The sequence below is a fragment of the Schistocerca nitens genome, chromosome 2, assembly GCF_023898315.1.
Source record: "Schistocerca nitens isolate TAMUIC-IGC-003100 chromosome 2, iqSchNite1.1, whole genome shotgun sequence".
Classification (NCBI taxonomy): Eukaryota; Metazoa; Arthropoda; class Insecta; order Orthoptera; family Acrididae; genus Schistocerca; species Schistocerca nitens.
Window position 1 is genome coordinate 136,862,339 of NC_064615.1, and position 25,983 is coordinate 136,888,321.

The following is a 25,983-nucleotide window of genomic DNA, read 5'->3' on the forward strand; positions in this document are numbered from 1 at the left end:
ATGATGCCAATGATTACTATAATTAGATTAATTATGTATAAATGGTATGCCAATAACTAACCCATTTTGAATGATGACTTCTGAAGAATACAAAAAAAAGCTTTGTAACTGGCCAATGAATGCCACTGATTATTGTAATAAGATGACCTATGATGCCAATGATTACTATAATTAGATTAATTATGTATAAATGGTATGCCAATAACTAACCCATTTTGAATGATGACTTCTGAAGAATACAAAAAAAATGCTTTGTAACTGGCCAATGAATGCCACTGATTATTGTAATAAGATGACCTATGATGCCAATGATTACTATAATTAGATTAATTATGTATAAATGGTATGCCAATAATTAACCCATTTTTCTGAAGAATACAAAAAAATGCTTTGTAACTGGCCAATGCCACTGATTATTGTAATAAGATGACCTATGACGCCAATGAATACTATAATTAGATTAATTATGTATAAATGCTATGCAAATAATTAACTCATTTTGAATAATGACTTTGAAAAAATGCAAAAAAGAAAGGAATGCTTTGTAGCTGGCCAATGAATGCCACTGATTACTGTAATAATATGACCTATGATGCCAATGATTACTATAATTAGATTAATTATGTATAAATGGTATGCCAATAATTAACTCATTTTGAATGATGACTTCTGAAGAATACAAAAAAATGCTTAGTAACTGGCCAATGAATGCCACTGATTATTGTAATAAGATGACCTATGATGCCAATTATTACTATAATTAGATTAATTATGTATAAATGCTATGCAAATAATTAACTCATTTTGAATAATGACTTCTGAAAAAATGCAAAAAAAAGGAATGCTTTTTAGCTGGCCAATGAATGCCACTGATTATTGTAATAAGATGACCTATGATGCCAATGATTACTATAATTAAGTGAATTATGTTAATACTATGCCATTCATTAGCTTCTGTTTTGAATGATGACTTCTGATGGTTTGTAACTGGGCAATGAGTGCCAATAATTACTATATTCAGATAATTTATGAACATTATTCTGTAATACTACATACATGGTACAGAAATGTTCAGTAACTGGGCGATGAGTGCCACCAATTACTCAAATCAGTTGTTAGACTAGTGTAATTCTCAATGAAGACTACTATGTGACTTAATGTCCTTCACCTTCCGACCTAATTACCAGAAATTACTGCAATATCCACTTGTCCTGTCTATCCTCATGATCATGGAGCACTATATTTGGTTTTTGCACTAATTCTACGTTGGTCTGCTTTACAAGAACATGGTGTTGACACGACATGCTGTCCACCACCTTGAGCGATGGAGATGTTATTATGGTCCTACTGTTTGGTGTACCTAGTGTACTACCAAAATGATAGCATGGAATATTATTACGACATTTCAGTGTCTTGGCTACACTGATTAATACTTCAAGGAAAAGAACTTCAGATTGTCTCACTTGGTGTTGTGCTTCTGTAGAAAGATATGGACTTTCAGTGCAGCTGCGTGCAAACTAAAGAGCTACAACCATGACGCAATCCTTCCCATTCCTTTCCTAATTCTTGTAAAATGATAAAGACATATACAGTGCGTGTGCACTTCATTTCATTTGTTAACAAGATCAGTTGTCCTAAAAATACTAAAGACTTCTATAGTGTGTGTGCACTTTATTTCACTCCTTGATATGTTTATTTGTTGTAAAAATATTGGAGAGTTTTACAGTGCATGTGCACTTTATGCCATTTGTACTCATTACGTATACATTTTTTTTGTGATTCCCAGATATGTTCTGTATTACAGTGCATGTGCACTTTCGTCATTTTGTTAACATGATTTCTATTCATTGAATATATATTTTTGTGATTTGCTGATATGTTCTGAACTTCAGTGCGTGTGCACTTTTGTCATTTGTCAATATGATTTGTACTCATTATGTTTATTTGTTGTAAATATATTAGAGAGTTTTACAGTGCGTGTGCACTTTATGCCATTTGTACTCATTACGTATACATTTTTTTTGTGATTCCCAGATATGTTCTGTATTACAGTGCGTGTGCACTTTCGTCATTTTGTTAACATGATTTGTATTCGTTGCATATACATTTTGTGATTTGCTGATATGTTCTGAACTACAGTGCGTGTGCACTTTATGCCGTTTGTTAATATGATTTGTACTCATTGCGTATACATTTTGTGATTCCCAGATATGTTCTGTATTACAGTGCGTGTGCACTTTCGTCATTTTGTTAACATGATTTGTATTCATTGCATATACATTTTTGTGATTTGCTGATATGTTCTGAACTTCAGTGCGTGTGCACTTTTGTCATTTGTCAATATGATTTGTACTCATTATGTTTATTTGTTGTAAATATATTAGAGAGTTTTACAGTGCGTGTGCACTTTATGCCATTTGTACTCATTACGTATACATTTTTTTTGTGATTCCCAGATATGTTCAGTATTACAGTGTGTGTGCACTTTCGTCATTTTGTTAACATGATTTGTATTCATTGCATATACATTTTGTGATTTGCTGATATATTCTGAACTACAGTGCGTGTGCACTTTTGCCATTTGTTAATATGTTTTCTACTCATTCCGTATACATTTTGTGGTTTGCTGATATGTTCTGTACTCAGTGCATGTGCACTATATTTTATTTCATGTTTTGCACACACACACACACATACACACACACACACACACACACACACACACACACACACACACACATATATATATATATATATATATATATATATATATTGTGATTGTAAAGTTAGTTAATTAAGAAAAATTTGTTGCTCAGGGCAAGTCCAATTGACTCACCATCGCTGCCAAATTTTTGCCCCCCCCCCCCAGTAGAGTGTTATGTAAGGTGTATGCTTCGCCGGCGATTGGCGAGGCATGACAGAATCTGTGGCCAGAGAGTAGTTTATTGTTAGTTGTTGCTTGTCGCGAGTCTGCAGTAGTAGTCAGTCGTCAGTGGTAGTCGGTCGGCTTTAGTAGTGAGTGGACGGTAGTAGTCTGCAGGAGTCGGCATGCGTCGGCTGTGTGCTCTGCTCGCGACTCTGGTCAGGACTCTGGAGGATGAGTATTGTTGTAGAAGGTAAAGAAGCAGCCTTGCGCATATTTAGTAATGTATGTTAATTGTAATTAATTTTGTTCAGAAAGAAATGCCCAAATAATAATTTTTATGATATAAATTAACTTTTTTAAAGAAAAGCATTCATTTCAATTTAAAGAATTTTTCCAATGGATCATCACTCCTTTCAACAATCAATATATATATATATATATATATATATATATATATATATATATATATATACAGGGTGTTTCAAAAATGACCGGTATATTTGAAACGGCAATAAAAACTAAACGAGCCGCGATAGAAATACACCGTTTGTTGCAATATGCTTGGGACAACAGTACATTTTCAGGCGGACAAACTTTCGAAATTACAGTAGTTACAATTTTCAACAACAGATGGCGCTGCAAGTGATGTGAAAGATATAGAAGACAACGCAGTCTGTGGGTGCGCCATTCTGTACGTTGTCTTTCTGCTGTAAGCGTGTGCTGTTCACAACGTGCAAGTGTGCTGTAGACAACATGGTTTATTCCTTAGAACAGAGGATTTTTTTGGTGTTGGAATTCCACCGCCTGGAACACAGTGTTGTTGCAACAAGACGAAGTTTTCAACGGAGGTTTAATGAAACCAAAGGACCGAAAAGCGATACAATAAAGGATCTGTTTGAAAAATTTCAACGGACTGGGAACGTGACGGATGAACGTGCTGGAAAGGTAGGGCGACCGTGTACGGCAACCACAGAGGGCAACGCGCAGCTAGTGCAGCAGGTGATCCAACAGCGGCCTCGGGTTTCCGTTCGCCATGTTGCAGCTGCGGTCCAAATGACGCCAACGTCCACGTATCGTCTCATGCGCCAGAGTTTACACCTCTATCCATACAAAATTCAAACGCGGCAACCCCTCAGCGCCGCTACCATTGCTGCACGAGAGACATTCGCTAACGATATAGTGCACAGGAGTGATGACGGAGATATGCATGTGGGCAGCATTTGTTTACTGACGAAGCTTATTTTTACCTGGACGGCTACGTCAATAAACAGAATTGGCACATATGGGGAACCGAAAAGCCCCATGTTGCAGTCCCATCGTCCCTGCATCCTCAAAAAGTACTGGTCTGGGCCGCCATTTCTTCCAAAGGAATCATTCGCCCATTTTTCAGATCCGAAACGATTACTGCATCACGCTATCTGGACATTCTTCGTGACTTTGTCGCGGTACAAACTGCCTTAGACGACACTGCAAACACCTCGTGGTTTATGCAAGATGGTGCCCGGCCACATCGCACGGCCGACGTCTTTAATTTCCTGAATGAATATTTCGATGATCGTGTGATTGCTTTGGGCTATCCGAAACATACAGGAGGCGGCGTGGATTGGCCTCCCTATTCGCCAGACATGAACCCCTGTGACTTCTTTCTGTGGGGACACTTGAAAGACCAGGTGTACCGCCAGAATCCAGAAACAATTGAACAGCTGAAGCAGTACACCTCATCTGCATGTGAAGCCATTCCGCCAGACACGTTGTCAAAGGTTTCGGGTAATTTCATTCAGCGACTACGCCATATTATTGCTACGCATGGTGGATATGTGGAAAATATCGTACTATAGAGTTTCCCAGACCGCAGCGCCATCTGTTGTTGAAAATTGTAACTACTGTAATTTCGAAAGTTTGTCTGCCGGAAAATGTACTGTTGTCCCAAGCATATTGCAACAAACGGTGTATTTCTATCGCTGCTCGTTTAGTTTTTATTGCCGTTTCAAATAAATATACCGGTCATTTTTGAAACACCCTGTATATATATATATATATATATATATATATATATATATATATATTGCACAAAGCTGTGTCGAAGAATGATGTATAATTAAGAGCAGATATGATTGCAGTTTTATTGAGGTAAGAATTTTTGCTTGTTTTATTCAGAATACAGGGCCGAAGGTCAGCGCTGCTGTCCTTATAAAATTTACTAGATATTATTATTTCTGTTAGGAGGTTACATTTCGTTCATGGTTCATTATTTAATTAATATTATTGGGGGTTTTTGGTCAATTTTCATTTATCAATATTTTGCGGGGGGTTTACGCTTGGCTCCATTTCACATTTATATTTAACAACATTTTTGTGGGGAGGTTACAAACTACAGACACAGCAATACCTTCTTGCTCACAACACCCCATAGCTCACAAACATTCAGCTTTCCATTCAATAGTACACCGTCTTATATCTATCCCCATGTCCAGAGATGATTTTAAAGTAGAGTTAGATACAATAAAATTTATTGCCACTGCCAGAGGTTACAATCCAATTCTTTTTGACCACATCTTGCACAGGTAACAAAAACGAGAAATTATACCCCTCCTCTATGCCCCACCTGCTTCCCCATCCACTGTCTCCAAGAATTGGTGTACACTACTATTTCTAGGCGAGGTATCACAGATTGTCTCCAATGCAATGAAATCCTGCAAGTATAGGCTTTCCTACTATGCCAGGAACACGACAGCCCAGTGTGTTTTTAATAGCAAAGATAAGATCCAGTTATTAACCAACAGTGGGGTATACAAAATCACCTGTTCTGATTGTGACAAATTTTACGTTGGTCAGTCAGGCAGAGAAATAGCAGCTAGGCTGGCTGAACATCAACACATCTGGAGGTTGCATAATTCAGACTTTGCATTTGCTGAGCATGTACTGAGTGAGGGTCACAACTACCAACCAGTGTCCCGTGAACTTCACCTAGTAAACAAAAGGCCATAAACTCAACCTGCTGGAAGCCCGGGAAATTAACAAACATCTTGCTCACAGTCCATATTTAATCCTAAATGACCAGACACAGCTCAACACTTCCCCTCTCCTAAACTTCATATAATCATCTCTGTTGTTCATTACTTCCCACACTGTCTCTTCCTACATATTCCCATTTTCCTCTATTCATTAAGTTCTTTCGTTTTGTTTAAGTTGCCCTTCTATGCTATATAGACTGTAGTTTCAATAGTTAAGGCTTTCTTTTAACTGGTACTTGTATTACTGTCCATGTTCAGCACCCCTTGTAGTTGTGTCATCAAATATTGGTCATATTTTATTTTGTTCATTTATTTAATGCAAACTGTTACACAGCCACTGTTTTGATTATAATGTTAATGTCAAAATGCAGTACCTCCACACCCTCAAAGATTGCATTTACTGTAAGTTCCCTCAAACGCCACCATTTTCCTACATTTATTTATTTCTATTTATCTTATTGATATTGCTTACGTTCCTTATGCATTCTGTAGTTACATTGATAATTGTCTCTTCTTTGGATTGGTTTGTTTATCATTCTCCATGTTTCATACCTCCTGATGTAGCCTTGTCTAGTACTAATTTTTTATTAGTTTTGTTTATTAATAGAAACTGTTATGTTAGCAAGCTATTCCTATTTTGTGTTAAAGGTTTTTCTGTTTGCTCTATTGTTATTTATGTACTGTTCAATTTTTACTTTTTCATTGCTTTACCACCACACTGTCAAAGACGTTACTTACTGTATGTTTCTACTACAGTCTGGACGTGTTACTTCTCTTCCAATGTTGTTTGCAAACATTGTAACTTCTTTGGTGATACTACTCAGTAAATGTCTGATAGCCTTGTAAGCCGAAAACCGGTTAACAATAAAAGTAATATTGTGGAACAAAAGCAAACTGGTGCTTTTCATTTATTTAATGTTGTTTTACCAAGAACCGACGGAAGATTCCGTTAACTTTATCAAATTGTTTAAACAATGCCTTATGCACGCTATATTAGCCAACCGTTGTGAGGTCTTCCCAGTCCGACACCTCGACAGACTGAGCGAGTTTTCCCGACATTTCCAGGGGTAGAGGGGTGACGTCACAGGAATGGAGGAGGGATTTACCAGAGGAGTGGTGAGGGGAAGAGACACATGCCAGCTGGGGAAAACCCATGACCTCATCATGGAATGGGGATAATTAGTTAATTAATTGCATAATTAATCTGATATCAATTTGATATCAAAAGTGGCGTTGTTCCACTTTACCCTAGTACTCATATGCTATTCAATAAGATAAGAGACAACAAACTGAACATTCCTAGGCTGAAACCATTATGTAAGTCACTGCCATTTACATTCGTTAGTGGTAAAGCATTTGGTTTGACATAATATATGTACAGACTCTATGGCAGAAATAACCTGCCAATCATCAAAAAGATACATTCCAATTATTGTTTATAATGAGCGAACCGTTTCATGGTGAATATGTTTGGAATAATCAGCAACAAGTGGAGAGTATTCCATCGTCCACTCAATGTTTCAATTGACTTGGTCTCAGATATAATAAAACGTGCTGGTTATTAAATAATTTCATTCCTCTAGACACAGGTACACATTCGAAGACAAACTAAACATCGTAGGACTACATGGAGTCGAGGAAATGGAAAAAATCAGCGGCTGTTATTAGAGAAAAATTTGCTGAATATTTTGCAAGTGAAGAAGAAACAATGAGTAGGCACTGTGGACTTCTAATATTTGTACACAACAATGTAACATATTGTGCTTACCTTTTTGGTTTTGGAGTCTGTTGTTTAATTTGCTAATCCTGGATGGACAGTTCTCAAAATTCTTCCCATGTCTGCATTTGACAATCCTCTTGTTTCACACTACTATTGCAGTATTCGCTATGTCTGTGCTGTGAGAATGGCTGATACGCTAATGAAACGCCACGTATGAAATGTAACAGGTCAGTTGCGAAAATGCTGCTGCCAGCAACGGGCACCTGCTCGTGCACAGATACCTACGTGTGTAAATGTACCATCTTTTGTCGGTGAAGCTGGCACACAACTTTCGAGAAAAGTACATTTTCTTAAGAGCTCCTGATAGTTAAGCCATCTGTATAAAATTTAAATAGTTCTACAGAATTTCACGAAGAAAACAATACTCCCTGGGAAAATTTTAAAATGGTACCGCGGAGGTTCGAATCCTCCCTCGGGCATGGGTGTGTGTGTTTGTCCTTAGGATAATTTAGGTTAAGTAGTGTGTACACTTAGGGACTGATGACCCTAGCAGTTAAGTTCCCATAAGATTTCACACACATTTGAACATTTTTGAAAATTTTAATCTTGTAAAAACAGTTAATCGCCAAATTTGCGAAAAACGTTATAAACACAATTCTTAATAGCACCGCAAGATCTCTACAGAAAACCCTAATGACATTTTTTTTTGTGACTCTTCAGGCTTTCCCGGCGGATATGTTGTAATTAGTCTTCATGGGTGTGCCGCCGGATGACGTTGTGCAAATCCCACAATATTTCCTCGGAGCGACTGTCCGACATCATCAGGTGGTTGAACCTCGTTGATGGCTAGGTACGACTGACAAGATCCGCATGTCGACGCCGCTGCATACAGGGTGTTACAAAAAGCTACGGCCAAACTTTCAGGAAACATTCCTCACACACAAATAAAGAAAATATGTTATGTGGATATGTGTCCGGAAATGCTTAATTTCCATGTTAGAGCTCATTTTGGTTTCGTCGTCCACCTACGCTCAATGGAGCACGTTATCATGATTTCATACGGGATACTCTACCTGTTCTGCTAGAACATGTGCCTTTACAAGTACGACACAACATGTGGTTCATGCACGATGGAGCTCCTGCACATTTCAGTCGCAGTGTTCGTACGCTTCTCAACAACAGATTCGGTGACCTATGGATTGGTAGAGGCGGACCAATTCCATGGCCTCCACGCTCTCCTGACCTCAACCCTCTTGACTCTCATTTATGGGGGCATTTGAAAGCTCTTATCTACGCAACCCCGGTACCAAATGTAGAGACTCTTCGTACTCGTATTGTGGACGGCTGTGATACAATACGCCATTCTCCAGGGCTGCATCAGCGCATCAGGGATTCTATGCGACGGAGGGTGGATGCATGTATCCTCGCTAACGGAGGACATTTTGAACATTTCCTGTAACAAAGTGTTTGAAGTCACGCTGGTACGTTCTGTTGCTGTGTGTTTCCATTCCATGATTAATGTGATTTGAAGAGAAGTCATAAAATGAGCTCTAACATGGAAAGTAAGCATTTCCGGACACATGTCCACATAACATATTTTCTTTCTTTTGGCCGTACCTTTTTGTAACACACTGTATAGAGCACGCGCATGAAGATTGCACAGGCGTGAGAACCAAGCATGCGCAAAAATGTGCAGATAGATGGCGCCAGACTCAAACGCCCTCTGCCGGGAAACGCAGAGCGACCGTTCTGCACGTGCGCTGACGCTGTGTTTACTTACATGCTGCCAAAGTCATGACGGGTCTATTATCGAAAGCTCTTTGCTTTCTCGTCGTAATTTAACAGCAGCCAATGCAGGATTCCAGGCTGTACTCAATCGAAATCCCGCATCCCTGTTGATAAGGTTATCAGCTGTACGGATATGTATTGCTTCCTTAATGACGCAATCCCAGAAAGAGGATGCTGGGGATAAAACTTGCCGTCTTTTCATAAATCATGTGATGTTCTGTGTTCAGACAGTGTTCTGCAATTGCCGACTTCTCCGGTTGGCGTAGGCGTGTATGACGCTGATGTTCGTCGCAACGTTCTTGTACTGTGCGACATGTCTGACCTATATGTGCCGCCCCACACTGACAAGGAATCTTGTACACACCACGTTTCCTCAGACCGTGATCATCCTTAACCGAAACTAACAGGTTCCTCAGTTTTGCAGATGGTCGGAAAACACACTTGATGTCATATCTTTCGAGGACTCTTCCGATTCTTGACGACATGGCACCAAAGTACGGCAAGAAGGCGAAGGTGGTGGGTGTCTTCGTATCTTCATTCTGCTCCATAGATTGAACTCGCTTGGGCCTGAATGCATTACGTATCTGTCTCTCAGAATAACCGTTTTGACGGAAGACTGTCTTCAGATGTTGCATCTCACTCGGCAGGCTTTCAGAGTCAGATACCACACGCGCTCTATGAACTAACGTAAGTAATGCAATACCGCATTGTGCTGGATGATGGCAGCTTGTGGCCTGCAAATATAGATCTGTATGCGTTGGCTTGCGGTATACGCTGTCTCCCAAGGTTCCATCTGCTTTTCTTCGTACCAAAACATCAAGAAAAGGTAAAGTGTCATCTTTTTCACCTTTCAAAGTCAAGTTAATATTCGGATGGAGCGAATTTAAATGTTGAAGAAACGTAGGTAGAGTATCCAGTACGTGTGGCCATACCACAAACGTATCGTCAACATAACGCAGAAAACAAGATGGTTTGAGAGTGGCTGACTGTAGTGTTTTATCTTCAAAGTCCTCCATAAAATAATTGGCCACCACAGGAGAAAGAGGGCTCCCCATTGCGACACCGTCCACTTGTTCAAAATATTGGTCTTGAAGTAAGAAGTATGTTGAAGCAAGCACATGTTTAAATAGTGCCACTATGTCCTCCTCAAACTTGTTACTAATGAGCTCCAAAGAGTCCTGCAAGGGCACCTTTGTAAATAAAGACACAACATCGAAACTTACTATATCCGATGATTGCAGTCTAAGAGTTTTCAAGCGACCTATGAAATCCTCACAGTTGCGAATATGATGGTCGCACTTGCCTACGAGAGGTCCCAATAGTGACGTCAGATATTTGGCAACAAAATAAGTAGTTATACCGCGTATACCGCAAGCCAACGCATACAGATCTATATTTGCAGGCCACAAGCTGCCATCATCCAGCATGTGCATTACGTACGCTAGTTCATAGAGCTCGTGTGGTATCTGACTCTGAAAGCCTGCCGAGTGAGATGCAACATCTGAAGACAGTCTTCCGTCAAAACGGTTATTCTGAGAGACAGATACGTAATGCATTCAGGCCCAAGCGAGTTCAATCTATGGAGCAGAATGAAGATACGAAGACACCCACCACCTTCGCCTTCTTGCCGTACTTTGGTGCCATGTCGTCAAGAATCGGAAGAGTCCTCGAAAGATATGACATCAAGTGTGTTTTCCGACCATCTGCAAAACTGAGGAACCTGTTAGTTTCGGTTAAGGATGATCTCGGTCTGAGGAAACGTGGTGTGTACAAGATTCCTTGTCAGTGTGGGGCGGCACATATAGGTCAGACATGTCGCACAGTACAAGAACGTTGCGACGAACATCAGCGTCATACACGGCTACGCCAACCGGAGAAGTCGGCAATTGCAGAACACTGTCCGAACACAGGACATCACATGATTTATGAAAAGACGGCAAGTTTTATCCCCAGCATCCTCTTTCTGGGATTGCGTCATTAAGGAAGCAATACATATCCGTACAGCTGATAACCTTATCAACAGGGATGCGGGATTTCGATTGAGTACAGCCTGGAACCCTGCACTGGCTGCTGTTAAATCACGACGAGAAAGCAAAGAGCTTTCGATAATAGACCCGTCATGATTTTGGCAGCATGTAAGTAAACACAGCGTCAGCGCACGTGCAGAACGGCCGCTCTGCGTTTCCCGGCAGAGGGCGTTTGAGTCTGGCGCCATCTATCTGCACATTTTTGCGCATGCTTGGTTCTCACGCCTGCGCAATCTTCACGCGCGTGCTCTATATACAGCGGCGTCGACATGCGGATATCTCCTTTTCCTTGAACACATCCGCACACTATATATTGTCCGCCGCGTTGATCCCCCTCACCCCCTGGTGTCTCCCTTCCTCTCCACTCCCAACCAGTTGCCGCGCCTTTACCATTGTGTCCCTCCCTCTCTCCATCTCCACACTCTCCATCTCCTTTCCCAACACAACTTCCACCGTCTACCCCTCCCGGATGATGAGCTTCGCCCTGACATCTACCCTTCCTACCAATTGTAACCCCCTCTTCCTGCCTCCTCCTCAGGGCTCCCTCTCCTCCCCCTCCCTCCTTCTGAGCGGCTTTCCCCTCCTACTCCCCCTCCATCGCTTGTGCCTTCTTTCAGTGTCTCTGCGCTCCCTCCTGCCCTGTCTTCCCTTTTCCTCTCCCGCCCCATGTGTCTCCTGCCTCTTCGTGAACCCACGGTTGCCCCTCCTCTCTTCATCCCGCCGCTTCCCCAGCTGCCCCATGCTCTCTTCTCCTTTTCCATCCTCTCTGACCTTTCCCTCGGCAGGTCCCACCTGGTAGTTTTATTCTTCGTCATGTGTGCTCCAAGTGGGTTTTAAGTGTGTTGTTTCGGAGTGTTTCTAATACTGTGGCCAACTTTTAACCTGTGCATGTGCATCCAGTGTCTTCTCTGTCAGTGTATTTTTACCTCCATTTTCTCCCCTTACTCTGTTTTATGTTCCCCTTTTTTATCTCCTTATTTATGTATTATTTCATTCTTGTTTTAGTTGTCGTGTCACTCGGCTGAAGAGCGGCGGATTGTGCTGCTGACAGCCCTCCCGTGCCCATATGGGGCAGGGGAATGAAATCACAATAAAGAAAAAAAAAACATGCGGATATTGTTAGTCGTACCTAGCCACCAGCGAAGTTCACCCACCTGATGATGTCCGACAGTTGCTCCGAGGAAATATTGTGGGATTTGCAAAACGTCATCCGGCGGCACAACTGTGAAGACTATTTACGACATTTTTTTTTTGCAAATAATAGTTTATGAGATGCTTGCAATAATGAGGAACCCATTTCCACAGTCGTGTGAAGTTGGCACCCATCTTTTCGAGAACTATACATCTTTTTGGAGTTCTTGGTAGTTATGCTATAATTCTAGAGTTCCTTGTAAAAAATTTTAATGGTTCTGTAGAAGTTTGCGAAAAAAATTATGATCATAATTCTGATTAGCTGAATAGGTGTAGAGCTGGCAGCCATTTTTAGAGGAATATTCTTCTTTTTCAGAGTCTTTTACAGTGAAACGTCCCCTTTGAAAAATTATACACGACTGTCCTTAAACTGACACACAATATTTTGTTAGCGCAACGCAATCTAACTTTCAATAATCCCTACAAAAGAATGGGCCCTGACTAACATTAAACTATACCTTTCACAAATCACTTACCTCACAAAAATCTTCGTTACTGGAACTACTGCAATTCAGCGAGCGCCACTACTGCCAGCTAAATAAAAGATTCAAACTACGGAAGGCACTAACTACTGATAGGCATAGTTAGCAAATGAAAGATTTTAATAGAGAACAAACAATGTATTTACCTTAATAGTCATAATATATATAGCAGTTCATGACAAATTTCAAAACTCCGCCACCTCTCTCCCCACATCCACCACTGCTGGCGGCTCACCTCCAACTGCGCAACGCTACGCGCTGTTCACATCCAGCTGCCTAACACTACAATGGCGAGTATTACAACAATGCAAAGCAGCCACAGACTGCACACAGCACAGCCAGTGATTTTCATACAGAGGTGGCGTTACCAATAAAAAACCTAAACAGCCTACTTACAAAGGCCCCATGCTCCCCACAAAAAATTTTACAAATTGTTTTGGACAGTGGCCAATAATGATTTGATAAAAAAAAATTTATAATTACAATAACAAAGATATCAATTGCACACACTTATTGATACAATGTTGGTCAAAAGCTAAACTTTCTCACAGTCCATAAAGACAGTCCTAATCGTTCATCACAGTAAAATAGCAGTGTTTTTCTCAAAGTCTGAGCAGTAAAAGAAAATGCACACGGAAGTAGTGGATTTCCATGCAATCTTGAAGAAGTAGTGTTGTCCTTCCAACGAAAAGACAGTGCTGACTCTTGACATGCAGACAGGTAATGGGCCACAACAGAGCAAACCCACCGCAGAGTCAGTCGAAGTTTTGAAGACCATTGGTAGGTAGGTCATCACAGAGTGGACCCACTGTAGTCCTGGTAGAGATTTTGGTATTGGTGGGCCACCAGAGGTGCAGACCCACTGCAGTCCTTGTAGAAATAATGGTACTGGTGAGTCAGCAAAGGTGTAGACCCACTGTAGTCCTTGTAGAAATGGCCAGCAGCCATCTGGTGTGACTGTGCAGGTGCACAATCACCATTGAAGAGTCTTGCGGATAATATAACAAGTCCATAACCATCACTTGTGCACTCACAAATTTTTTTTGAAATGTCCTTAAAACCAGCAATGCTGTTATCCAGTCTCTTGCTGAATTATTAACACACGTGCAAACACTAACAGTCCCAACTGCTCACATACTGTGCATATATTATGACCAACAAAACGTGTTCTATGAAATGATACTTAATTTGAATTACAATTTTATAACATAAGATTACAATTACAAAGATAGAGAATACATCATTAAAGAACATAAGAATACAGATAACATTTGTAGTAATAGGGGCTTTACAAAAGAATAGAAATAAACATATACACCAGTGTTACAGGAATTATGACATGAGTACATAGATAAAAGATCAGAATAACTTTCGGAATATCAACTTCACACATGAGCATTAAAACAAAACAGAACAAATAATGTTTAAACATCTTTACAAAGTAAATAACATGGTATTAGAAAAATTCTACAACATAATAACATCAGCTAAACACACAAAGACAGGAAAAACACAAATACACAAGGGAACACAAACACATAGTGGGATAACACAAGGAAAGTACAGGGTTTCTTTTACTGCAGTATTTTGCAAACAAAACTTTCTTTCCTTCTCGGAGATCTCCCTTCGTTCTTCATTATTTCCAAAAGTCCTATCTATACCTGCTTTCTGTACTTTTCTCGTATAGCTTCTCAATGCATTTCTTCCAATTAATCGCTACTCATTCTCTTATAGGCTACCCCCTCTTAAGCTAACTTAAATCTACTGAGCTCAGATGCTAAACTAAGGGACGAGGCAATGCAGCAGCACAAAACAATTAACATAAACAGCAATGATAAAAAAAATGGAAAATTGCAAAGCAAGCTACAGGAAATCTAAATTACCAAGCAATGCAACGTTACAACTAATATGAGCCAATGTGCAGCAACATGAAAAATAAATCAGTAGTAAAACTAGCTTAACAGAGTAATACAAAGTTAAATTCAGTAACACTATGCCTGGCAAACAGCAGCAGCAAATAAAATTTAAACCTAGACCTCAAGCAGAAAAAAATATTACACTAAAAATGGCCATTTCTAATACCTATGTCACATCTTAACACTAGAGTGATGCATCACGATAACTTACTCTACCAAAAAAATCACCAAGTAGTTGAAAAGAAAATTATGTATGCAGTTCCTGTGAAGGTAAATGTCTTTTTGTGCTCCAACATTTTTTTAAAAAAATTATTATTTACTCGATCTGTAGACAGAAAATATTTGTATTAGTACATCTATAAAATTTTATTTTAACCAATGCTGCAGTGCAACTAGAAACTAGATATTAAACAAAATAGGTGAAGCAAGGCGTGAAACGTCATTCACTAGCCATATGGCATTTCATAATGCAGTAAACAATCTTTCAACTAGCAAGACAATAGACATAAAATGTTTCTCATCATTTCATTTCAGTAAATATCATAAATTAAGAACTCTACAGTGTAATCATGTTTCCAAGTTCGAGCGTGTCGTATTTGGGATGCTTCCTACAAAGGAATGTCAATAGCGAGGATAATGGCCTCTTCTGTTTTTTTTTTTTTTGCACCTAATGGCTTTCTTTTGTCAGACATCTACCTCTCAGCTGGGCGCCCAAAACGCATTACGCCAAGGTCACTTACCTTTCTTGCTGAAATATTTACGACGGCAGTTTCCGCCACAGTGACAGTCTCATATAAAAATATTTCACAGGTCAAGAATTTGGGTTACACATCTGTAGAAACAAAATCTTGTAAATATAACAGTGTCCAAAAAATTTTCGCCGTCATTGTGATACATTCACGCATGTACACACATTTCATAACTCTTAAAGTACGATTCTTGGTTTCCAACATCCTTTTTCACAAACCAGAGTGAGTCCCTAACCACTACTCATTATTCCTTACCTTATTCGTCGAACTTCTTCAATATTTTATGATAACAGATACGTAGCATACTCAAATAACTCATATAGCATCAGCTTATTGATCATAAACATACCGCAACAGCATAATACACATAGTCATCGTAATAATATCATAACACCTCAGTCAACTCTCAAAATCGTCGTAGCTTCCTCCAATAATTTCAAAACCTAAAAAATAATTCTCTGCTCGTGTCAAAAGTGTCATCTGCCTCAAACGTACTTTAAAAATCGTGATCCCATACCAAATATATCATTCAAAGCTCTCATAGTATCACAATGGTTCCAAAACAATATGAACAGTTCACAAAGTACAAACAACATACAATTTCATAAGTGTGAAGTTATCCAACTGTGGAATTACGTAAACATCTGTCACTGACGTAGGAAAAAAAATGTTTCTTTCTCTGTTAAATGATCAGGTAGCTGTGTAATTTATGTGTTGGAGAAATATGGTACCGATGTGTAAAGTTGTATAAGCAAATACCATATTAGCTAGGGCTCCTTGTGCTTGCCAAACACATGGTACACAAAGTAAGCGTGTACCCCCCTGAGGATTAATGTAATTATACCCTCAGGTGTTACAGATTACAGCAACGGAATGAAATGTATCACAGAAAACCTTTGTATCATTGTACTTCAAATATCTTAAAAAAATAAATGTTTTAAGTACAAAATTAATCACTCAAATGCATGTCCTGTAGCGCTAAACTGTGCGTCTTGTTGTAAGATAATCTCTGTGGAAGTCTCGTAGTTATCGTCTTCTGTAAGCAAAGTTCTGCTGAAGTCAATGTACTTACCTCATTATAAACGAAAGTGAAATGCTTTCTGTATAGATATCGTAGTTATTACGCTTATTGTTGTGATGAAGAAAGTACTGTACTGTAACTATTGTTGTGCCACGAAAAAGGCTGTCCCATTGTTGCTATACCACAAAAGTTACTACTAAAACATGTTTTTCTTTCCAGAAGAATTCAGAAAACTGTGCAGATATAAAACAGAAACACCGCAAAAGCAACATTGTAAATTGTCACTCATTAGTAGTGTCGTGATAAAATCGTGTAGCTGTCACATAAACTAACCACTGTGTCATCTGGTATCTCACAGAAAGTACTTTAAATCCAGAATGTATTTTCAAGTAAACCAAAATGTTGCATTAAAATCTCATTAGCAGTACTGGTAAATGTTCTAAGTATGTGAGCCTTATAGTCGTTACGTAATCGTGCAACTAACAAGCAAGAATGTACACACACAATAACACTGTGTCGTCTGTTCGCAATAACAATGGATTCGTAATTTCTGTTTAAATAAGTTCCCTAGATTCTAGACTGGATATTTAACTTCAAACATTGTTGCATGTTAACAGTTTCTAAGCCTAACAAAGCATACTAGTAATGTAAAGTGAAAAGTTATATGGCAAAGACAAAGTTAAAAAGCAGATTATCTTTCAATAAACGGTTTTACATGTGAAGTGTGGTGCTATCCTTTACTCTTCATAGTACTCAGAGTTTCAACTTCAACGCAATTATCATGTGGTATACGTCGGATTCTGTAAGGTCCATTGTAAACTAGAAAGAATTTGTGACTCAAGTGTTTCTTCTTATGTGACAATGAATGAGCTTTAATGAGAATTTTCTGACCAATATGTAATTTCTTTGCATTTGCTTTACCGTGTAGTTTTCTCCTTCTGTCTGCTGCAGATTTTATATTTTTAAGAGCCAAGTCAATTATGTCTTTGTGTCGAAGTTTACGTGTATTCGGGAAACGTGCAAGCTCTCTGATTCTATTCGGTGGTTTTTCATTCTTCAGTACAAGAGTAGGTGGTAAAGCAGTGGAGTCATGAGGCATTTCATTCAGCACGTTTTGAAATAAGTGTAAATATCTGTCCCAATGCTGATGCTTTCTGTGACAATAAAGTCTGCAAAGCTTATTGATTTCTTTCATAATCCGTTCGGAGGGGTTACAATGTGGTGAGTACAATGAAATAAAAACAGGTTTCATTTTATGGTTGCGAAGCATGCATGACCAAACAGCAGATCTGAATTGCGGTCCGTTACCTGAAATGACTTTAGCAACGTGGCCAACTTCACGTAAGAAATTTTTAACAAAGGCGTTGGATACAGACCGTCCAGTGGCTTTACGTAACGGAGTGAAAGAAACAAATTTTGAAGTAAGTTCAACAGCGACTAGAACGTACGAAAATCCATTAGATGTTCTGACAAGCGGTCCCAAGAGATCAACAGCAGCAAATTCTTTTAATTTAGAAGGAATAATAGGAAACAACGGAGCACGATGTGAGACAGTAGATGGTTTCACCTTTTGACAAAGTTTACAAATAGACAAGACTCTTCGAATTCTCTTTTCCATATTGTTAAAATAACAAGTCGTTCGAAGAATATAACATTTTCGTGGACCAAAATGTGCGTAGCTGAAATGAATGTACCAAATGAGCTTATTAACAAAATCATCAGGAATGCAAAGTACCCATAGCTTGTCATCAACAGTGCAGCGTTTGAACAGTATGTTGTTTCTAACCAGATAATAATGCCGAATCTGTGTGTGTGTCTTTTCATGCCATTTGCTTTTGATGTCTTTCCAAATCGGATCTTTATCTTGTTCATGAGCTATGTCCTTTAAAGATGTGGTGATGAAGTTTTCAAAGGCGACTTTCTGAATGTAAAGAATACTGAAATTTTTCTCGAGGTTGCCTTCTGTGTTACTTTTCTCAGGCCCAGCCGGTGCGCGTGACAGTGCGTCCGCAACAATGTTCTCCTTGCCGGGAATGTAGAATACTGTGAAGTGGAATTCTTGCAGAAACAATGCCCAACGTTTTAACCTGTCATGATTTAATTTTGAAGACATAAGAAATTGTAATGCACGATGATCACTGTATACTTTTACGTGCTTACCAGAAAGAAAGAAACGGAATTTGTTAAATGCCCAAACGATAGCTAAAGCTTCTAATTCAGTAACGGAATAATTTTTTTCAGATTTTGTTAGCACTCGACTAGCAAAAGCAATGGTTTTCTGAACAGTAGTGTCATTTTCTATGGCTTCTTGAAATAAATGGCCACCAAGTCCGACTTTAGAAGAATCCGTGCTAAGGCAGAAATCTTGTGACAGATCTGGATGAGCTAGTATTGGCGCATTAAGTAGCGATTCTTTCAAAGAATTGAATTCCAACTGTGCTTGTTCGTCCCAGTTCCAAATAGTGTTTTTTCCAGTGAGAGAACAAAGTTTTGGTGTAACAAGAATTTGCATATTCAGAAAACGACGGTAAAAATTTACGAGACCCAGAAAACTGCGGACTTGTCTTTTTGTGTATGGAACTGGAATGGCTCTGATTGCTTCTAACTTTTCAGGATCCGGCTGAATGCCTTCAGAAGAAATAATATGTCTCAAAAACCTCACCTTTGACCTACCGAATTCAGACTTTTCCAAGTTAACTGTAATTCCAGATTCTGCAAAAATACGTAACAAACTGTTGAGGATGCGATTATGTTGTTCCCATGAAGCTTCTGCTATTAGAATATCGTCCACATATAAGGTGATGTGACGTTTTAAGAACTCAGGTAATATGGAATTTAGCCCGCGAATGAATGCTGCTGAAGAAATGTTCAAACCAAAGGGAAGTTTCCGAAACTGATAACAAACGCCGAAACAAAGGAAAGCTGTGTATTTTCTACATTCTGGATGAAGTTCGATCTGATAAAAGCTGGATCTGAGATCGATGGAAGACAACACTTTTACACCATTAAAATTTTGAAGAAGTTCTTCCAACGTTTGCGGCCTGTCTGTTTCAGGAATAATGATAGTATTGATTTGTCTCGAATCTAAGACAAGTCTGATCGATCCATTTTTCTTCTCAACAACATGTAATGGATTGTTGTATGAGCTTACTGCAGGCTCAATAATGCCCTCATCAAGCATAGATTGTACTTCTGTTCTAACACGGTCCCTATAATGCGCCGGAATTACGTATGGTCTAACACAAAATTTAGTATGCTCACGAACACGAAATTGGTATTGAAATCCCTTGATTGTTCCTGTTTTGTGAGTAAAAACTGTGGAATGTGCTTGTAAAATCTCAAAAAGGTCTTGCCTATCATTGTCATTACAATTCTCAATTGTTTGAATTTTATTCTGGATTAACTCATTAGTATCAAATGCGCCGTCGATATCACCCCTGTCAGTACTTGCAGAGTGATTGTTAGTGTCAAGTTCCGTCGAAAATTCCGAACTGTTGTCTAACAGGAGGTAAAGCCGATTAATTTCTTCGTCATGGTTTGAGAGCCAATCTTCAAATTTCAAAGCTACTGACTTACCTTCTTTTTCTAAATTTATTTCAGCATCGTGAAAGCTTAAGATTGCTTTGTATTCATTCAAAAAGTCTACTCCCAGTATAATTTCCGTCGACAATAATGGAACAATAAGAAAGTTCATAGAGAAGCTGTGGCTTTGACAAAAGAATTCTAAATTGGTTTGTTGGCGTACATCTACACTTTTTCCAAAGATTACACCTTGTAATTTAATATTACGTAACGGAAGTGTGGGGCAATCGTTCGATTTGTTACATTTGCTAAAGGCTGTTTCACTAATTACTGGCCGGCCGAAGTGGCCGTGCGGTTAAAGGCGCTGCAGTCTGGAACCGCAAGACCGCTACGGTCGCAGGTTCGAATTCTGCCTCGGGCATGGATGTTTGTGATGTCCTTGGGTTAGTTAGGTTTAACTAGTTCTAAGTTCTAGGGGACTAATGACCTCAGCAGTTGAGTCCCATAGTGCTCAGAGCCATTTGAACCATTTGAACTAATTACTGAAATGGGACTGCCAGAGTCAAGTACTGCCGTAAATTTTACGTCATTTAATGTAATGTGAATCACAGGATATGCAATGTTGTTATGTTTTACGTCGTGTTCCTGGAGTAAGATGTCCCTAACGTCTTCCATTTTTACGTAATTACTAGCTACGGCAGCTGCGTCGTCAGTTTCATACGTACGTTTTGTGGCTGCCAGCGGTATGAGTCATTGCCTATTGTCTCTTTTTTGGCGCGCGTCGTTATTGGGGTTTGGAGACCTAACGTCTAGCCGGCCGCGGTGGTCTCGCGGTTGTAGGCGCGCAGTCCAGAACCGTGCGACTGCTACAGTCGCAGGTTCGAATCCTGCCTCGGGCATGGATGTGTGTGATGTCCTTAGGTTAGTTAGGTTTAAGTAGTTCTAAGTTCTAGGGGACTAATGACCACAGCAGTTGCGTCCCATAGTGCTCAGAGCCATTTGAACCATTTGAACCTAACGTCTACAAATTCGCCTTGTCGAGAGGGCCCTGCTCTGTTTGAATCCCGCCAGTTCTGATGCTATTCAGGTCTGTCGTTACGATCATATCGTGTGTCGTCATGTCGGTAGATTCCATAGCTTCTTTCTTGTCGGTCACGTGGTGGAGAATTTCTCCCGGAATCGTAACTGCGCGCTGGACCGTTGCGTCTAAAGTTATTCTGTCTCCCCTGATAATATTTATTTTGGTTCCCATATTGTCTGTTTCTCTGATTGTCTCTGTGATAGTCATTACCGCGGAGAGGTGATCTTTCCCTGTAATTATTACTACTCTGCCAACGGTTGTCATACGGGTGGTGTCTGTTTTGGTCACGATTTGTGTTGTGAGAATAGCCTTGTCGCGTCCAGTTATTATCGCGGAATTGTGACGGATGTGACCTGTAATTGTTGTGTTCCTGTTTCCGCATTCCGCGATTGTCAGTGTCAATTTCCAATTCTTGTAACAGTCCCTGAAAAGCTTCAATGTCGTCTTTGCAACGTCCTGCCAAAATAACGTGTCGTAAATGTTCAGGCAATTTGATTAAGCAAATGCGGATAAGTTCTGAGGGGCTGTATGGGTTTGACAGGTACTGATTCTTGTGCAACATGTCTTCAAAATATTTCATAAGACTGGAAAATTCAGATTGTTCGAAACGTTTCATCATTATGATGCTATGTTTTACTCGGTCTTGTGTGGCTTGAGACCAATATGCTGAGAGGAAGGCATGGTAAAACTCTCCTTCACTGTGGCAATCGTGATGACCGACCGCATTCTTACAGCTGGTTCATTCTCTAAGTAGCCACACATAAATTCTAATCTGTGCTCTAATGACCAGTTGGGAGGAAAACAATGAGAGAATTGATGAAGCCACGCTTGTGGATGAATGTCGTTGCCGGAATTCTTAAATGTTTTGAATTTACGTGTAGTAATGAACAGCTTATAGTCAAAATCATCATGTCGGCGAGTCGCATGTCGGTCATTATTACGTCGTTTCGGCGGTTCCATCTCAAAATTCGGTGTGCCTTGCCAATTTCTTTCATAATTTCCGAAGTGTCCTGTGTTATTATTTTGTGGTTGTTCCGTATTTCTAAGTCCCTCTTCCCGTATTGGAGCGCGAGTGGCCTCTGAAATACGTAATTCTTGTATTACCTGAGTCAGCTGATCTTGTACTTCCCGGATTTCTCTTTGGTGTTGCGTATTAATTTGATTCTGATTTTGTTTGAATTTCCTAATTTGTTCGCACTCTTATGTGTCGTTCAAATTGTCATCTACCTTCGTAGATAAGTTAGTGAACTGATCCGAAAGTTCGGCTACTTTCTCCGATAGTGAACGCATTTCCTCAGTGTGTTTTTCTGAACCAAGTTTCAGAGTGTCCATTTGTGTTGAAATCGAATCTACTGTTTCCTTTAAGTTTTCCTGAGTTTTTGCAAGTTGCATAACCGAATCGGTAGATGCAACTGAGTCAATTTTAGCCGACAAGGTCTCATGATTTTCGTGAACAATGGTTTGCAGTTCTTTTATGGCTGCTTCGTGATTCTGTAATGCATTTTCATGCCACGAAAAAATAGGTTGAAAATGCTCACAAATTTGTGTTTTTACGTCATTACAGACTTTTTGACATTTCGATTCATGGTTATGTAACTCAGTAGTTAAATCTTCACGTGTTTTTTCAAGTGTGGTGTCTAACTTTTGAAGCTTTTGCTGTGTTTGTCTCTGATTTTGTTCCACTGTGTCTAACTTTTGAAGATTTTGTCCCATTTGTTTCTGATTTTGTTCAAGCGTTGTGTCTAATTTTTGAAGATTTTGTTCCATTGTGTCTAACTTTTGTAGCCTTTGTCCCATTTGTTGCATTAATTGTAATAACAATGCACTGGTGTCTGAAACATGTTCCTCAGTGCTTTTAAGCAGTGAAGTTGCACCGGCAACATTCACATTTTGACAAGCAGAAAATGTGTCTTGACTCATTTGAGAAAACGGTGAGAACCCAAAACCTGAGTCTACAGTATTTGCAATATTGTGCTCTGTCATTCCCGATTCCTGAGGCGAGCTGTTGCCGACCGATCGATCGATAATGCTTGCCTGTTCACTACCTGTTTCACTGTCTACACCATTATTTGACGCCCGCTCCATTTCCCTATGCACAGTTACCAAATTACTACTTTGAATATTAGTTAATTCATTACATGGTGGCGCTAACACACTGCTTTCGTCTTCACTGTCATTTCTCTGTTTACTTTGGAGCCTAGTATTACGTTTTTCAAACGCCATTATTGTCACAATATTTCACACAACACAGAAAAGCACAATTTGAAGAGCAAAAATAGGAGAACACATTTACATAGCACTGAAAATAATATGTAGTTAATTGCAGCAGCGAAATACTTGGTGCAAATCTATATGCGTGCCACACCCGTTTTACTGTACAACAGTGAAAGGCTGCAACTACCAAGGAGATTCTCTCTACAATTACGCGCTAGCAATAAACAAAATCTACACTAATTACACAAACTACAAGAAAAAACCAGAAGATTCCAGTGAGGTATCCTCGGCTAAGGGTCGACATATGAAACGTCCCCTTTGAAAAATTATACACGACTGTCCTTAAACTGACACACAATATTTTGTTAGCGCAACGCAATCTGACTTTCAATAATCCCTACAAAAGAATGGGCCCTGACTAACATTAAACTATACCTTTCACAAATCACTTACCTCACAAAAATCTTCGTTACTGGAACTCCTGCAATTCAGCGAGCGCCACTACTGCCAGCTAAATAAAAGATTCAAACTACGGAAGGCACTAACTACTGATAGGCATAGTTAGCAAATGAAAGATTTTAATAGAGAACAAACAATGTATTTACCTTAATAGTCATAATATATATAGCAGTTCATGACAAATTTCAAAACTCCGCCATCTCTCTCCCCACATCCACCACTGCTGGCGGCTCACCTCCAACTGCGCAACGCTACGCGCTGTTCACATCCAGCTGCCTAACACTAAAATGGCGAGTATTACAACAATGCAAAGCAGCCACAGACTGCACACAGCACAGCCAGTGATTTTCATACAGAGGTGGCGTTACCAATAAAAAAACCTAAACAGCCTACTTACAACAGATATGCTACGGTTCTAGAATTTTCTGTACCAAGTTTGAATGGTTCTGCAGAACTTCACGAAAAAAATTTATGATCACATTTCTGAGTAGTTGACAATCAGTGAAGTTGGCACCCGACTTTCGGGAAAAATATATTTCTTTTTACAGGTTTATTATTAGATATGCTATAGTTCTGGAGTTCTGTGTACTAAATTTGAGTAGTTCTCCAGAATTTAGCGAAGAGAACACCAATAAACGGGAAATCGTCAACGTTGTAAGAAAATTATTTGTCAATTTGCGAAAATGAAATTACGATCACAATTCTGAATAGCTCCCGAAGAGGTCTACAGAAAACCTTAATCATATTTTTTGTGCCGTTAATAGTTAATGAGATAGGTGTAATAATGAAGGACCCATTTTCGCTACAGAAAGTATATGAAATCATGCTAGAGTTCTGATGATAGTTCCGATCACAGTTCTGGCTAACGCTCCTAGAGTTTTATTGAAAAACCTAATGTAATTTCGTGTGAAGGTAATCGGTTTATAATTGCAAATATTGTGGGACCCACTTCACTAACATAGAGCTTTCCGTTTGGAGGTTGTGTTTCGCTGCCCTAGTTGTGACTTGCATGTAAGTTCAAGTCGGCACACATCGTGTCAACTGTCGCCATGTAGCCGACTGCTGTCAACTCCAGCTATATTACAAAAACTTAAATTTAATTTTATATTCTATGCTACAATTAAGTACCGGATTTGAAGGTAGCTGTCTTTATAAAGTGTTTTCACGAACTCCTGTTACTTTAGCGTTCGACGCATACAGGGATTTTCCACCATTTGGCAAGACAGACGCTGGTTTTTTTTTTTTTTTTTTCAGAAAGGGGTTCAAATGCATCAAACAATTCAAGCACCTTTTATACCTGCGTACGTTCAGTGTAAGGGTTGGATAACAGAGATAGGGGTAGGATCTTGCTTGCTTAGAGGAGGTAAAAGGACAACTGACTCCCGCAGTTTAAATCCATTAATTTACGTCAGATCTAAACGCACACGCTTATTGGATCACCAGTCCTCAGTATTCGAAAATCATATCTTCGATGAGAGGATGTTTTATGGTGTGCTACAGTTGCCGGAGCGTGTCGTTTGGTGAAAATAATTCTGGGTTAGATTTCTGGATGCGAAAAAAGAGAGAGCGAGAGGAACACACACACACACACACAGAGAGAAAGAGAGAGAGAGAGAGAGAGAAAGAGAGAGAGAGAGATGTAGCACTGAGTTCTTGAAACTTGGAGTTTTATGTTGTCTTTGCAGAGTCGATGCTTAATAGCCTAAAAAAGGGCACTTTATAGACTTAATTAACATTTTTAAATGTCTTATTATGTATTTAAACAACATTTGTTACAGCTTAGGGACCTTACATACCATTAATTTGATTCTTTTATCCGTGAAGTTTTGGCTTTAATAAGTGTCACGGATGAAAAGCCATTTGTACGTCGTCTCAAGGAGACAAATTCCTATACAATTATTTATAAATCTTCTTAATTCTAGAAAATGAGTGC